At 48.2% G+C, this 12,500-nt stretch overlaps 1 long non-coding RNA gene across 1 annotated transcript in view; it reads left to right on the forward strand.

Moving 5' to 3' along the window:
- The window catches only part of LOC145660253 (uncharacterized), a 276,813-nt gene that overhangs the window by 64,699 nt on the left and 199,614 nt on the right, over positions 1–12,500 (forward strand). The window contains exon 2 of the long non-coding RNA XR_014126495.1: positions 2,777–2,821. This is a non-coding gene — a long non-coding RNA (uncharacterized LOC145660253). The remainder of the gene's footprint in view (positions 1–2,776; positions 2,822–12,500) is intronic.

A 12,500-nucleotide genomic window follows, 5' to 3' on the forward strand; every position in this document is an offset into this window, starting at 1 on the left:
CATGTGTGCGTGTGTGCCGTGTTTTCCCTATATGTGGCGTTCCTTCACACCTAACGGCAGATGTGGCAGCGGCATAGCACGGTGGAAACTCCTGTGTGTGTGTGTGCTCGCCGGTCGGCCTCCAGGACCCAGTGCAACCAGGAGGCCTCTCCTCCTCATTAGCCCAGCGAGGAGTAAGGGGTGCTGGGGAGATGGATTGCCCCCCCCCCCCACCATCAGCCTACAGCAGTGGATATTCTCCATTTAAGGGGCCCCCAGTGCAGGTCATCTGCCATGTAAGGGGAGGAGTAGCCCCGTAGGGGAGCGCAGAGGTCCGTGCGGCTTCTGAGACGCGTCATCCTCCACAGAGCACACGGCAGGGTCCCTGGTGCTCAGACCTGCCAGCCTGTCTCCCCCACTGCCGGTCTCCTTACCCACCCGTCTCTCCCCCACTGCCGGTCTCCTCAACCACCCGTCTCCCTGCCCCTGGAGAAGGTCCTTTCCTTAGCAAAGAGCTTCTGTCTCACCCCACACTGATGTCACCTGCCTCTGCATGCTCCCTCCCTCTCTCTCTCTCTCTATCTCTCTCTCTCTCTCTCTCACACACACACACACACACACACACACACACACACACACACACACACACACTCACTCACTCACTCACACAAACACACACTCACACAAACACACACACACACACTCACTAACTCACTCACTGTCTTTCTCTCTCACCTTCTCCACTGTGTGTGAAGCGTCTCTCCGGCTTCACCTGGGCCTCCCGTGTCTGAGCTCTGGTCTCTCCATGTCCCCGCGTGAGAAACTCTCCCTACCACACCAGTTAAAATGAGGAATGTATGTGTGAAATGGAAGAGGGGTGTGGAGACGCCTGCTCAGTAGGGTAGCGAGAACACAAAGTTTCTTTATGCGTTTTCTCACCTTAAAGGCAGACACTACCCCTGCTTTTATTACCCATCTAACCAAATTACTGGCATTTTAGAAGCAACAACTGGTTTATTATGGACCTGAAACCGTTTCCTAGTTCTCAGGGACTCTAATGGAGCCTAAAGTGGACCCTCAAACCAGAATTGCAGAGAACTCTGTTCCTCCCAGAGTGTGCGATTTGTTTCATGCTTCAATATTTCACCCATCACTGGTCCCCACTGTGTGTGTGCGTGTGTGTGTGTGTGTGTGTGTGTGTGCGTGTGTGTGTGTGCGTGTGTGTGTGTGCGTGTGTGTGTGTGCGTGTAATTATGCTCTTGTGTGTGTGTGTGTGTGTGTGTGTGTGTGTGTGTGTGTGTGTCTGCCTTACCTTTTTCCGGGCTATCATCTCTGATTGTAGTCAAGACCATGCTGTGCTTCCAGAGAGTTGTGTCTCTCTGACGGAGGTGTGTCTCTCTGACGGAGGTGTGTCTCTGTGTTATTGAATAGCTTCTTCTGTTCCATTAGCTCTCCATCAGCTCTGTACCGTGCCAGTGTGCTGCACGCGTCTGCGTGTGTGTCTGCGTGTGTGTGTGTGTGGCTCCTAGCTTGGTTCATGTTCATACTCCAAACCTACCAGGTTCTCTTTACCAGAGTAATCTCAGAATGACCTCTCGTGTGTGTGTGTGTGTGTGTGTGTGTGTGTGTGTGTGTGTGTATACACGTGCACTTTTACATGCCTTTAGCTATTAGCTAATCCCACCTTCCCTAATAACCCAAAACTAAAACTGTCACCCAGACCCATCACAAAACACCCAGCGGTAAAAAAAACATTGCTTTGTAGAGACAGCGTTCCTCTCCTCTCCTCTCCCCTCCTCTCCTCTCCCCTCCCCTCCTCTCCCCTCCTCTCCTCTCCTCTCCCCTCCCCTCCTCTCCTCTCCTCTCCTCTTTCCTCCTCTCCCCTCCTCTCCTCTCCTCTCCCCTCCTCTCCTCTCCTCTCCTCTCCTCTCCTCTCCTCTCCCCTCCCCTCCCCTCCTCTCCTCTCCTCTCCTCTCCTCTCCTCTCCTCTCCTCTCCTCTCCACCTCCCGCAGGCAGTATTTCTCCCTCCTCCTTCGTGTCGAGTGCTCCTTCCACCCGTGCTCTTCCCCCTTGCCCTTCCTGGTGAAGTGGGCCCTGCTGAGCTGGTAACTCTCTTCATCCCGACGTTCCTGCGCGCTGTCCTGGCTCCACGGCGGAGTGCACAACAGCTCGGCCCAGTAGATGGCGCTGACGAGCCACTCCACGGCTGGAACGAGTGCCCTTTTCAAAGCGATTTGATTCTCGAGCGCAGGCCTGATGTGTGCAATTAGACTGCTAATGATAAGCCCTGATTTGGCTGACATTTTGCATATAAATTACACATTTGTGTTGAATAGCTTCTTATATTCTTAATTGATGCAATAGGAATTGTGTTCTGTCCTTCAGACGGGGCTGGGGTGGGGCCTGGCGGGGGTCCACTGGAAGGGCTGACGTGGTACTTCAGACGAGGGCAGCCGAGGAATTAAACACAGACATTAAACAACTCTTCTACATTTCGTGTGAGAATGACCCGTGTGCGTGCGTGCGTGCGTGGGTATGTGTGTGTGTGTGTGTGCGTGCGTGTGTGGGTATGTGTGTGTGTGTGTGTGTGTGTGTGTGTGTGTGTGTGTGTGTGTGTGTGTGTGTGTGCGCGTGTGCGTTGCATCAGCTGCTGACACAGATGTTAACCTTTATGAGATCGTCTGTGTTGAATAGAAAAAGCTTCAGAGATGCTGCCTGTTCTTTAAATTTCTCTCTCTCTCTCTCTCTCTCTCTCTCTCTCTCTCTCTCTCCCCCATCCCCTGCGCTTACTCACAGACTGCTGTGTCGGGAACAAACACCACAGCATGGAGAGCTGCTAATGTAAGTGCTGTTCTGTTCTTGGTCGGTTCTCTCTAACCCTTGCTGAAGTGAGGGGACCTGAACAAAAGCTTCTGTCATTAACATTAACTTATTAATATTACTCTGCAAATTAAACAATAATGGCTAGTATTCGTTTGAATAGTTTAGGGTAATTCTCTGTGCAGAATATTTACAATTTATAAATGACTCATCATTTATAAATTAATTGTTTTAAATGGCTAAAAAGCAGACTGAAATAAGGCACTGCTATTGTTTTCGCAAAAAATGTCTTCCGTCTGTGATGGTATTTCACGCAGTGCCACACTCGGGAGATTCGGATGAGGCAGAAACGTTGCTTCTCACTGTTGATTGAGTAGTGTGCAGTTGCATCGGGCAGCTGCGGTTACCAGGAATTACAGGTGGACGTCAGCCACGAGCTGTCAGACAGGCACTAGACACCCCATCACCCGGAAACACTCCATCTTTTTTTCTCTGGTTCTTTCCGTTGTTCTCTGTATCTTGTTCTCTGTTTTTTCACACACACACACACACACACACACACAGACACACACACCCCAGGCCTCGAGTTGTCTCTCTATTTGGGAAGTGTCAGGACCACCCCTGCCTGGCCTCTCACTGTACCTGCCCCCCCAGAGATTGACTGATGACCCCTGACACCAGCACATGGTACACCCCACCTACATCACAACACAGCCAATCGACCGCTCCACCTGCCCTGCTACGGGGCTGCTCCTTCCTCACCTCTTACCTCTCTCTCCCTCTCTTTCCATCCCTTTTATGTCTTTCTCTCTCTCTCTCTCTCCTCCCCCTTCGTGCAGGCTCATGTAGTCTCCCCCTTTCTCCCCCGCCCCGTACTCGGGGAGGGTCGGTGAATCTGCACCACGCTGCTTCCTCTGTTCTCCCACGCTGGAGATGTGGTTCAGTCTCTACCCATGAGCACTTGCCCTGGACTAGAGGAGGGATAAATGCTGGGTATTATACTACATAAACACAATGCAAGCCGCCTTGAGAAGGGCGGGGTGATTGTGTGTGTGGGTGTGTGTGTGTGTGTGTGGATGTATTGTTGGGGTAAAAGAAACTGTAACCCCGGGTGAGGGGCAAAAAATCTGGCCAATGCATGGAGCTTTGCCTTCTCACAACACATTGGCATTAAGTGTTCTGTACTACTGAAGTGTTTAGCATGTGATGGGACTAGCCCCACATTCATCCAGGAGCGTTTAGCATACGGCCAGGCTAGCCCCACGCTCCTACGTTCACACAAGACCAGCAGCTCCCTGGATTAGGAACTGGGTTCCATGGTGCTTTTTTTTAGATTAAAGATTAAATTTTTTTTTTTTTTTTTACTTAAAAAAAAGTATTGAGCTATATGTAATAAATTGTTCATACCGTGTGATTTGTCCTTTGGTGATGCACGCTCACAAAATGGCGGACAGAGGTGTCTGTGAAGAAGCAATGGAGGTATGTGCCCTGTAGGCCAGCGTTTCTGCACATCTTAAACAGCAAAAGAAAACATTTATAAAACAGGATTCATGTTAAATCATCGGTTTTTAAATGCCCCAACAATCTTTGTTTTTAATAGCAATAACAATAGTAGTAATAGTAATACTACTACTACGACGACTACTGCTAATAATAATTAAAACATTAAAAAATTACAATAATAATAAAAATAATATCTACACAGCAGAAAACATTTTTGAATGTGAGTTTTTTGATAATGCAGATATTTATATAAATAATAATTTGTGTGTAAATCGTAGCATTAAAAAAAATGTATACCCAATTGCAAGTTATTATAGCAATTCACAACTCTTAATTGAGCTGTTATTACAGTGTTTTGCCATAATAAATTGTTTAATTTATGTGAACTGCAGGAGTTGACGAATCCTTCCCGAGACTTGTAGGCACAGGCTCTGTAAGCCAATGAATTCATAATTTAGGGAATTGCAACCTCGCTGACATGAAGCCCATTTATTTTCTGCCTCTAATGTGCAGCTTATGGACATATCCTTGACCACATAAAAACCAAACAGCTACACTGTCCATTTCATTTTGCATTTTGCAATGCTCAGGGGTGCCGTCCGCGTTTAATTTTATTGCAGGAGTGTGAAATGTATAGCGTTCCCGCTCACCTAATTAAAAAATGACAAAGGGAAAAGCAATTATTATTAAATCCTTTCAGACAACTTTTATCAATTAGCATTGCTCCAATTGAGAGAGTCTAAATAAGGCAGGTTGGGAGGCGGCTGCTGTTAGCCCTCATATTAATTGCCGCGTGATTATTGTGAATCGCAAGTGGACGTAAAGGTTGAGTGGTTTACAATGAACGTTTTTAATTAAAATGGATTTGCTTTGATTGGAACAAAGTGTAATACCTTGTTCTCTTGCTTATCAAAGGAGACTGACGTTTGATTGGTGTACTGTGAATTAAAGGTAAATTATTTTATTCTATTTAAAGGCAGAGGTAGAGGATTTATTTGTTATGCCTCAATAAATACTTAACAAATTTTTAGAAATTGAGAATATTATTGATGTAACAATTAATGGCTCTTATTCTAATTATTGATTTATTTATTTTTTAGCAGTAGGAGGGTAATCTCTGCAAAAGCTACTTTTATATATTTATTTATTTAATAGGAAATGTGTTTTATTTTTAATTTTGAATTTTACAATGTGCCTGAAATATTGATGCACACGACCCACTTTTAATGTGCGGAAAGCCCACGGCCTGCTTGTTGGCGTGTGCGGTGTGAGCAGTGTGTGTCTGCCGCACCACCGTCCGCTGGTTGCCAGATTGTGTGTGTCCACTCCTCCCTGGACGGGAGGTGTGGTTGCAGCGGAGGCCATGCCGTGCCTCCTCCTGAAGCGCCTCCCGCGCCTCCTTTTGCATGGCGGTGCTCTGCGACTCGCCTCTCTCTCTCTCTCTCTCTCTCTCTCCTTTCTGCTCTCCGGTGTAAAGAGGCCTTTGAATACCAGCGTGTTCAAAGATGCTGCGCTGGTTGATCCACTCAAGGTTACGCCGTGTGTGTGTGCGCGTGTGTGCACGTGTGTGTGCGCGCGCGCGTGTGTGTGTGTGTGTGTGTGTGTGTGTGTGTGAGAGAGAGAGAGCGAGCAGTGAGCATACATGCATGCGTGCGCGCGTGTGTGTGTGTGAGCATTGAGCGTGCGTGTGTGTGTGTGTGTGTGTGTGTGTGTGATCAGCTGGAGAATAGTGCCTTTGTGGATGGCTAGGCTCTCTGACGCTGGTGCCATTTTCTCTGCCTCTAACTGCCTGTCTGTGGCTGGTAGATAAGGCCAAATGGAAGTGGCCCGACTGGTAATACACCTCCAGTAACGATATGCCGGCTTGGCCGATGCTATCGGTGACGGAATATTTACTCCCGGCTGTGTAACGCCAGCAAACGGCCAGTGGGTGAGCGCTGAGTGCCGATACCGCGCTTCCTCTCACCTGCCCCTCTGTGCCTCTCGCACCAAACTCCCTCACGCCTGTGCACTGGGACTGTGGCCTTAAACAACCCCACCCCCGCTGGCCTCAGACACAGGACGGGCAGCTAAAGGCAGTTTATGCCACGGGTGCCGCAGGTGACACTTTTTGGTCCTGTCGGGATACCGTAGGTGAGCCATCTTCCACCCTACAGGAAGTGACAGGCATGTCGGAAAACCCCTGTGGCACAGCGTTGACCGTGGTGCTTGTTTAATGGCTAAACTGGTTCAACTGGGCTGTTTCCGGCTTCAGGAGCGGCGGGCACGCGCGTGCCGGTCCCGATTGAGCGCCCCGGCGCTGCTCTGCCGCTGTGCGGATCACTCCAGAGCAGCCGCCGCTGTGCCGATCCCAAATCCTACCTGGCTGGGATAAGCAGGTGATATCTCAGCGGGGAGATCAGCAGCTGGTCCCTGCACACGCACTGTGGGTTTTTTAGTGTTGCATTGTTTGTCTCTCCTACGCGTACAGACCTGGTCGCCACGGTGATTCGGGATGCCTGCCATTGTTGTTGTGCTCTCTCTCTCTCTCCCTCCCTCTCTCTCTCTCTCTCTCTCTCCTTGAGGGAGGGGATTCACCACGGACCTGAGACGTGGAAGACAACGCGTGTAAATATGATGGGTCGGGGATTTATGGGATAGGTCACGTGTTGCCCCCATCATGGAAACACAGGGAGGGTGTGGGCCGGGGGGCATTATTCTCAGAACAAGGCTGAAGGCATTGAAAAGAAAAGACAGAGAGCGAGGGAGAAGAAAGAAGTTCATGAATGCAGCTAAATTACAAAGGTAGATGCAATTGCTATGGATGGTTCCGAGGTCTCTGTATCTGTCACCCAATTTACTGGATCCAATCAGTCTCCACTAAGGGCAGACACAATGGGAGTCGCCACGCTAATGGTCTTCGTCCCTCATGGGCTCGTTTGGCTGCGCAGGCACTTTAAAGCAACCTGCCTGTGCGGCCCAGTGCTCCACACGCACGCGCCAGCAACGGGCAGCTTGGTGGCACGCATACGCGCCGATTTAAAATTCATGAAAACAAACAAACTCTCCAAGTTGGAGCGCGCTCAGTTTGCCACTGGGACAGCCACCTTGGCCTGAGTATCAGAAGGAATCCTAGAGTGGGCTAATAATTCATGTGCATTGGCAGGGGTAGTATTCACAGGACGGAGAGAGGCTTTAAGTGGGCCTCTTTCACAAGTTAATTCGCCTCTGAGGGAGATCGGGCCTTAACCTACAGTGTAGCGCGGGAATATGGCGTAGATGGTTTTCCGATGTCGCCGCGCGAGTGAATGGGAGCGCGAAGCAGTGAAGCGAAGCTTAGCGCCTTTAGATTAGAAGCCTGTGTATCGTGAAGTGAATGTGGAGACTCATTTGACCCTCAGCCCTCTGTATCACTGGTTAAACCCACTTATGTATGAGTCAGATGGAATCACCTCCTCACCTCTATACACTGTCATTGTGCTTGTGTCGGTGTGTGTGTGTGTGTGTGTGTGTGTGTGTGTGTGTGTGGGGGCATGCACCCGTGTGTGTGCGTGTGTGTGTGTGTGTGTGTGGGGGCATGCACCCGTGTGTGTGCGCGTGTGTGTGTGTGGGGGCATGCACCCGTGTGTGTGTGTGTGTGTGTGCGCGCGCGTGTGTGTGTGGGGGCATGCACCCGTGTGTGTGTGTGTGTGTGTGTGTGTGTGGGCATGCACCCGTGTCCCGTGTGTTTGTGTGTCAGTGTGTGCACATGACTTGTCATACACTGCCACATCTATCACTTTAAATTACTGACTTGGCTTTTAAAATGTCTCGCCTGCGAGCACGTTAAAATCACAATATGAGCCCAGCGTTGATTAACCATATTTGCCCTGTAAAGGTATAATTACTCATACCCTTAATCTTTCTGTGATCTCGTAATTACAATATCACACACCCATTTCAGCAGCTAATATGTCAGGAGAACTTTCTAAAATAGATTAGGGTTAATTATTCTGCCCAGCTCTTAGTGAGGCAGGCCAGTTTTGGTGTTACATGATAGCCATCTCCTTTGATACGGCTACCCATTAATGAGAACAGTAGTTCTATCACAGTGAATTTTAGCCAGTTTAGGAAAAGTCAATATTCAACATTTAACAGCCGTTTCGGCTTTGAACTGTAGAGACGGGCTTGCTGAGCGGCCATTATAAGACCGTGTAATTGGCATTATTCTCGTGGTCAGAGTTAACGTGGCCATGGAGCCGGGATGTATGCGGCATACCTGGTCTAGAACCTGGAGCGTGGATCCTCGGGTCTCTCTAGATAAGGACTCTCTCCAGAACTAATGCCTTTACAGAACATCTCTGATGGGCAGAGGGTTGGAAGCATCCCGGCACCGTAATTCGTTCCAGATCAGGTGTGATCTTTGTTTTCTTTTCTCTTTCTTTGTCAGCCTTCTTTTTGTCTTTGAGGTTGGACTAGATGCCGTTATTTTCCATTCACACCAGTGTTTGAACCGCTGAGTTTATTTACTCTAATAGACACTGTGGTAAAAAAGAATTATATTATTATTATTATTAATAATAATAATAATAATAATAATAATAATAACAATAGCAAAAGAATCTCTCTACTGAATTGGATCCAGAACAGAAATGACTGTTGGAGCATTTTATTATGTAGGGCAGCTTGGCTCTGAATTTTTCCAAAAATATTCCGTGATGATGATTTAGAAGGTCTGATATAGACACGGCTACGTGCGTAAGATCGTAGATTGGTCCTGAAGTTTTGAAATTTTGGTAAACCATTAGTTTCAAAATCATTTACCCCGGGGCTAGATTTAATCTGTTCCCAGGAAAAAAAAAACCACACACACACACACACACACACACAAATAAACAACGCTGGCCACTTGATGTTGACGTCTGAGTAAGTCACTTTGCCTGCTGTTGGGGGATAGTGACGCTGTGGCAGGGCGTGTATTAATATCTGGCTCGTGTTGATGGATTGGACCGACAAGAGGGGCTACGCTAAACTATGGAATTAAGAGACTGCTGACATCGGCTCCTGGGAAGGGGCTCAGACTTCTCCGTGCTCACTCAGGGAGCTGTTTGAGACGCCGCTAGCGTGTCCCCCTGCCCTCCACGGCAATTTGTCATTGGCGGTGACAGGCCTTAAGTTTTTTAAAACGGCAAACGTGTTATCTGACAGCCCTGTCATTTCAGCGGTGCATGCGCGTGTAATGTTAAATGATGAAACTTTGTCCACTGAGCTTGAAGCTGTACTTAAATCCAATCGTGAGTCCAGCGGACGACCACTTCAAGGGGGTTTTTGTTTTGTGGGTTTTTTTTGAGGGGGTGGGGTGGATCGGGGTGGTGTTTGCGCTTGCCTGATCTCTTCTGTGATTTAGCTTTTTCTTTATGGCATGCAAGACATTTTAATTCGAAACACGGTACATCATCAGAATATGAAATATGAAACATTTATCAACCTTGAATGAGTCACAGCGACGCTGTCCCTGAGTTATGTCCGTAATGTTTGTGGTGTCGGCGCACAGTGAACTGAGCCTCCTGTGTCGTCCAGAATGGCCAGTCTGCTGATTCTTCCTGGAATTTTCCAACCCTTGTACTGCCACCGTTAACCAAAGAAACTTCGATTCTTATGTGCTTAGATGACATTTTCCGAAGTGACAGAAACCTTATAAAACAAACTGAGAGCTTTTTTTGTGTGTGTGTGTGTGTGTGTGTGTGTGTGTGTGTGTGTGTGTGTGAGGGAGAGAGAGTAGCCCAAAGAATGGGAGAGTGAGTCCGTCTGGTAATAAGGTTTCTTTTATGCCTCTAGTCAGAGTTTTTGGCTCTGAATGTGTGAATGGCAGGCCCAGTTTGTGGGTGACTGGGCATTTTATTAACCCTCATTCTGTAGGGCCGACGCAGAAACAACAGCGGTACACCTCGCTGCTGTTTCACCCAGAACCCCGTCCTGCGTGTGAGGCCTAACATTCTGTTAACAGCAGTCTCTTCAGTTCTGCTGGCGTGATATTAAAATTCCAGCTCATTGCCTCAATGCATCACTGACACATTGAGTGAAATGGTTAAAGTTTTCATTTCAAACTGGTTTGTTTTTAAAATCCAAGCGAATTGCAAGTGGAAGATTGTTATTTTGTTATTGCTGCTGTTGGCTTTCTAGTGTGATTCTGATTTCTTTCACTTAAATGGTGCTTTTTCCTACCACGCTGCCTTCTCAAAGACGCCCGAGACAAAAACCTGAAGTTTCCTCGCGTTCCCCACATATTGATCTCCCCTTCTGCGTTTCCTCCACGCTCTCCAACCTTTAACCGAAGGGATAGCGGCTCCCGCACCCGGGCTGGGAATCGCGCTCCGCGGAAGGGCGAACCGCCGCGTTGCAGTAACTGGGCCTGAAATTCAGTTGTACAGAGAAAGGCTCTGGCGACCGGGACCGTGGCGATGGCGAAGTTAAAAGGTCACCACAGTGGAAGGAGACCCAGAATAGGAAATCAATACCGCAGTGAAAGCGAAGGTTTAGCTGCTTAAAAAAGGAGGAAGGGGAGGAGAATGGAAGCGGAGCGCGGAGAAGCCAATTCCCTCACCGTGACCTTTTGGACAGTGTCATTATTTACATACACAAAGGGGCCGGAATTAGAGGAAGCACATTCACGCTGCCCCGTTCCCTCTCTGGGCTGGCCGTTAATCCAGCCCTGACCACACGTCTTTCTTCTTCTTCTGCTTCTTCTTCTTTTTCAACAAAAAAACACTTCCTGCTGTCCGAGTCAGATGGATGGATTACTGTAAGAATGTGTGCAGTGTGACGGGGTACGGCAGTGTTTCTGACGCTCTCAAACAAGCAGGCCAACAAAAAAGTGTTTTCATTGACCAATGATAGATCTTGTAATTTCCAAACGGAATTTTTACATTACAATATAATAATGTTGAATACATATAAATAAATATAAAAACTATCAATATAAATATCGGATCCAGGCCTCGTGACTGGCACCCGATGAGTGTTTGTGTTTGAGGTGTCAGGTGCATCTCTAAGGGGAGTCTTCATTTTGTCAATTAGTGCAGGAAAATTTTTTAATTTTGTCTTCCCACCTCAAACACTGTCCACAAGGGAAATGTGGCGCTCTAAGGAGTGTATCCAGTACATTAATGTGAAAACGTAATTAAGAGAACAGTAGAAAGCCATTATAGGTACACTGGAATTAGCCAGTCAATCTCTGCATCTAAATTGAATTTTTTTGCGGGCAATAGTTCCCTGTGAGTCTCATCTGGAGATCCAACCATGACCTCCTGGGTTCAATTTAGGATGTGGTGAACACACATAAAGATGTACACATATATTAGCACGATAGAGAAGTCAATTAAGAAACTGCTTGTAGAATCCAATTAAAAGTCTTTAGACAATTTCATCCCCTCACCTAGCTGCGCTCCTCCCCTATCCCGTTGTAATGAAGACGAGGGAATACCACAAGGGGCTTTAAATGGGCTTTTTGAAGAGTTGTTTTTCTTTTTTATTGTCTTAGGTGTTGGAAACAAGTATTATTGACTTTCGATCTAAATGAAAAGCCCCCCCCAACCCCTTTTTTCTAACAGCCCAGAAGAAATTGGTCAAGTGGGGGGGTTGAGGTGGGGGGGCATCGGGGTTGCTATTAGATTAAGCTCGGTAATGAGGATTCTAATGGACACCTTGTTAAATCTCATTGTTCTCCATTATCGTGGTCGCTGGAGACAAACGCGTTGCCGTGGCACCCGTGGAGCGGTGTCCCTTGATTCAATTTCCAGACGTATTAGAGGATCTTCGTCCGCTGTGTCCAGTGCTTCGTAATCACTCCTGGGCTCGTCGGAGTTGACCGTGGGCCGGATGGTGGTGTTGGGACTGGTGAGGTCTCCGCTCTCCCCGGACGCCATCGTGTGCCAGCCGTTATTGCGATCGACCGTCAGGACAACTTAATTAGACGAGGCTGTCGAGGTATCTGGCTAATCTGAGGAGGAGGTCATTCGGTTGGACAGACGGGGATGTTTATGGGAGCCTCCGACGCGTCTGTGGCTGCGCACGCTTGAGAAACGTCTGCTCGCGCCTGCCTGCTGGCCAGGCCATGCCCACAAACGCCACATGCCCTCCGGCGTCCCTCCGTGGGTCGATACGGGTGCGGTAGCTTTGTGGAAGGCTTTTGATTAGGCCGGTGGAAGTGAGCGGGGACAGGACACAGGTACACCTCGGG

The sequence above is a fragment of the Electrophorus electricus genome, chromosome 12 (genome assembly GCF_041902795.1).
Source record: "Electrophorus electricus isolate QZ-2024a chromosome 12, ASM4190279v1, whole genome shotgun sequence".
Taxonomy (NCBI): domain Eukaryota; kingdom Metazoa; phylum Chordata; class Actinopteri; order Gymnotiformes; family Gymnotidae; genus Electrophorus; species Electrophorus electricus.